A 5192-nucleotide genomic window follows, 5' to 3' on the forward strand; every position below is an offset into this window, starting at 1 on the left:
ATCGAGACCAATCCACATCAACCAAACCAATTCAACATATTTTCAAGATAAATTCATGCATATTTATAAGATAACGTCATCACATACCCAAAACCAAGTTTGTTAACCATACTAATGGCTAACTTTACATTCATTTCATGTTAACATTTACTTTATTAGCTTATACATGCCATTGATTTCCAAAATAAAGTTTCTTTATATACCGAAATCCTGAGGTTGATAGTGTGATGTGTCTCCGGCCAAATTCGACCTCCGAGCTCTTAACACTACAAAACAGGGGAAAATAAAACATGGTAAGCACTTTGTGCTTAGTAAACTCATGTAACAAGAATTATACTTACCTAATATTTTCAATACAATACAACAAACATTCCTATATCCATTCAATGCATTATTACCCTAACATGCACAAACTCAACATTCAAGTTAGTATAATAATTTCCATGTACCAATAATATATACTATGATTGATGAGCTCATCAATACATGATTTCCATTTCCTTATATTTTTTTTCATATTTATCCCATTGAATTTCTTGGAATTTTCGATGGATTTTCAGAGGTACACTTTTAGTGTACATTTCCAGGTCCGTCAATTCATATTCATGTGCGCACATTTCCATTTCAGAGAGCACACTCCCGCGAACCTCATCCTTACAGCGGGATTACCAGTCCAGGCTAAATCCCCTGTAATATAAACTCATAGAGTATTGTCGGGATTACCAGTCCAGGCTAAATCCCCTGCAACAACAATTACTCTAATGAGCTTGGATCTGAATTACCAGTCCAGGCTAAATTCAGACCCTAATTCAGATTACCTGTCCAGGCTAAATCCATTTTCCACATATTCTTCGGGAGGGCTATATCAGGATAAGATCACCCGTCCGGGCTAGATCCTTTTTACCGTCAATTCCTTTTTAGAGATCCATCGAAATTTCCTTTCATTCAACCGGGATTTCTTCCCCCTTTTTATCAAATATATCAATGTTTCATCAATTTTCATACAATGAACATTCAAATCATATTCACATCAATAACATACATTTCAGGCATTTAAGAATATAATTCAAGTTACATGAACTTACCTTGATACTTGTTCGTGTACAAAAATCTACTAATCCTGAACTTTTTCCTTTCCTCGATCTAGCTTCATATTTGAATCTTCTGGATCTAAATAAATAAATTTAATTATCAATTTACTACATTTCATGTTCATATGCAACAATTTCTATAATTTCATTATTATTATTTATAGTTTATTCAAAGCTGTCTATTTGAGTCATAGTCATTAAATTATTTATAACTCAAGATACGAAACTCCAAATTAAGATCCGTTAATTTTCCATGAAACTAGAATCATATATGTTCTTACCATAAAATTTTCAGAATTTTTGGTTTAGCCAATAAGTACAGTTTATTCGTTAAAATCACCCTTCTTCTGCTGTCTGATAGTTCTGACCCTTCTTCATTAAAAATTAATTATCTCTTCATACAGAATTCGGATGATGTTTCCGTTTGTTTTTCTTGAAAATAGAATCATTCAAGATTCTATGCATATAAATTTAAGCCCCTAATTATTTTTATTCAATTTTTATGATTTTTCAAAGTCAGAACAGGGGAACTCGAATTCATTCTGACCTTGTCTCATAAAATTCATTATATCTCATGATTTACAGATCCATTGCTTACACCGTTTCTTCTATGAGAAACTAGACTCAATAAGCTTTAATTTCATATTTTGTTCATCTTCTAATTCGATTTCTACAATTTATGTTGATTTTTCAAAGTTAGTCTACTGCTGCTGTCCAATATTATTTTAGTGCAAGCTGTTTATTACCATTTTTCCCCTAAGCTTTTAATAAATAACAATTTCGTCCCTACTCAATTAGCCTCTCAATTGAGCTGATTTTTCTCAATTAACACTTTATTCTATCACCTTAAACTAGTTTACAACCTTTAGGAATCAAAATTTCAGCAATAGACTTTAATTCCAAACATTTTCACAATTAGGTCCTAAAAATCAATTCCTATTGAAATTACCTAATAAAATCATCTCATAAACAAATTAAAGCTTTAATTTCATTCTAATTCATCATAAAATTACAGAACTCAACCATGGTGACTTTCAATTTCATCCATGAAATCAAAAACTAATGAATTTAATAGTAGGACCTAGTTGTAAAAGTCTTAGAAACACAAAAATTACAAGAAAAAAGCAAGGATTAACTCACTTGGTGCAAAAATTATGGAATACCAGCTTATAGAACCCTCCTATGGCGTTTTTAGCTGCTGGAATTGAAGAGAAATGAAGAGAAATCTAGATATTTCCTATTTAGTCCTAGTTTTATTTAGTTAATTTTGCAATATTCCAATTTTGCCCTTAATTTATCAATTTTCCTGTTGATTTCATGCCCTTGCCGTCCAGCCCAAATAAATTTTGGGTCTAATTTCCTTTTAAATCCTCTCTCATTAGACACTTAAGCTATTTAATCATCCCATCCACTTTTACACATTTTACAATTTAGTTCTTTTCATTTAATTAACTATCCAAACATTAAAATTTCCTAACGAAATTTTAATACCACATTACTAACATTTCATAAATATTTATAAAATTATTTTTGACTCGGTTTTATGAGATAGAGGTCCCGATACCTTATTTTACCCAATTTTTTCAATAATTTCTTTTTCTAACTAACCACTAAATCGGTAATATTTTTCTATCAATATTTTCATACGATTTTCCTATCATATCAATTTTCATGCAAAAATATTGAAATAAATTTCTCTTCAAATCGAATTTGTGGTTACGAAAGCACTATTCCGATAACCTTGAATTTAGGCTATTACAAAGTTCTGAGAGTAAGCTCTCTCTAAAAACTTTATTTTTGTGTTTAAATATGTGTTATATGAACAGTGATATGCAAGCTCTTTATTGTGAGCTCAAAATGAACTAGTGCTCTATGAGCTCCTCAAAATTGGAGAGCTCTATGTTGTAAGAAATTATTTTGACAATAAACTTTTTAATTGTTGGATATAATAGCATGCCATAGGATTGTGAGTACTCACCTTTATGTTTTGTGGTTTGGGCGAGAGACCTTAGGACAGATTAGAGAGATAATGGAGTGTCAAGCTAAGCTCCACTCAATGTGACATGTTGGTGTGTTGAAGAGTGCTTAGCTTTATGCTACATTTATGGGACATGTTAAGACTCATTGAGTCATTCTGAGGCATTATAAGGAGATTCACTTATCCAACAGTAAAGAACATATGAATAAGTCTATATTTTTCGAAATATCATGTTTTACAATTTAAAGTTGTCTGACAGTAAGTATTGGCGAACTAGGTTTCGCGTAAGTATGGCGAACCTAGTTCGCAAGTTCTATGACCTTACCGAGTTTCTATTTAACTTATGTTTTGTGCGTGCTTTATGGTTATTCTTTTGTATTCACTGGGTTCACAAGAACTCACACACTATTTTCTATTCACTGAAGATAGCTAGATCGCAAGGTGAGCAACAACGAGGCGAGTGATCCAGGCGAAGTATACTTGCTATAAAGGTAGTACAAGCGAACTCTAGATTAAAGGGAATATGGGAATTCTGCTTGGGCTTAAAGATATAATTCTATTGACTTTTCCGATTATTTTAGGACTTAGTTATTTTCATGATTTCTTATGTTTTTCCTTATGTTTTTAATTGCAAACTAATAATGTTTTATAAACACATTTGAATTTTAAATATATAAATATGGTCCAAATTCGATTGATATTTTCTTAATTTTACAAGTTCACTCTTAAGTAAGTAATTTATAATATAGTGTTCACCATAAGCAATGACATGAAGTATTCAAAACTGAAAAAACTTTGCAGAGTTCGCCAAAATTGCTACAAAGTAATAAGGTTGCGAACTGTACTAACTGCGAACCTTAATGATTGGTGAATTGCTATCCACGAACCTTTAGTAGATTTTGATATGTGCTAAAAGAGAAACCCTGCGAACTGTGTTCACGGTATCCAAACAAAAAGGGGTAGTTTGCCAGACTTACCCTGTTTAAAGAAACTTACCCATGAAAGTCTTAGATTGTGTGAGCTATGCAAAGGAGTGAACCCCTATGTTAGATAGATGAACATCAAAATTCTGTGAGGTACATTGCTTTGCAAAACTTAAGGTTCACATGATCTTTATTTCTTTCTTTCATCAAATATTTATGACTTCATGAAAAAAGTAAGTTAAGTTATTTAGAGCGAAGTAAAGTTCGCATGTTATTTCCACTGCATAATATGGAGCAAGCAAAGTGAGTTCGCGAGCTTATGCTTTCTTAAAATCTATACATATTTTATAATCTAACTTGTGGTGAGCTGGAGGTTAGGTTGGGTGTTAATGAAGAGTCACTTAAATGGCTAATATGGCATTCCATAACTCAGGTTTGATGACTGAACCATGTATGGGGTGTTACAATTTATGCATGCATGGACTTTTGAAACTTAATAACTGATAATTACACGTTATCTAGCTTAAGAAAAACCGACATAGTTCATCGATTTCTACTACATTACAAGGATTTGGATTTTGAATAACAAAATATCAACTCAGTTGGTTTTCTTAAACTTCGCAAATGATGTTCGAAGGAAAACAATACCCAAAGTTTTCTAAAATATCACTATCGACAATAAAATGAATCTTATGTATAGTCCGTTTGATAAACAGATGTTTTAATCTAACTTAAAACAACAACAATAATGGTTTTTCCTAAAGTTAGTTGGATTAGGGTTTTTAAAAGACTAGCGGGTTACTTGGCCATTTCAGTGGTTAATGTAGCCTTCTCGGTCATAACGTCTAGGTTGAGTTAGGGAGGTTACAGCAGTGGAGCGAGTGATCCAGCGTAACATGCCAACTGTAGAGTTTTAACACCCCTATACCCGATTCGACCCAAGGAACCTGATATAAAAATATTACATTTGGAGCCAAAGTAATTTTGGCTAATCACTAATATATTTGAACATTAAAAAAAATAAAGTTTTCGTAACTTATATTTTAGTCCTTATGACTTGAAGCACACTTGATCTTCCTAAGTACATGCCATTCTATTCAAAATTTTGAAACATACCCTCTTGGCACTTGGAGATGTGATGAGATGAATGCTCACAACCTTAATTACAACTCTTCAAAATCACTGTACCTACGCGTTGAA

The sequence above is a fragment of the Gossypium hirsutum genome, chromosome A13, assembly GCF_007990345.1.
Source record: "Gossypium hirsutum isolate 1008001.06 chromosome A13, Gossypium_hirsutum_v2.1, whole genome shotgun sequence".
In the NCBI taxonomy this organism is placed as follows: Eukaryota; Viridiplantae; Streptophyta; class Magnoliopsida; order Malvales; family Malvaceae; genus Gossypium; species Gossypium hirsutum.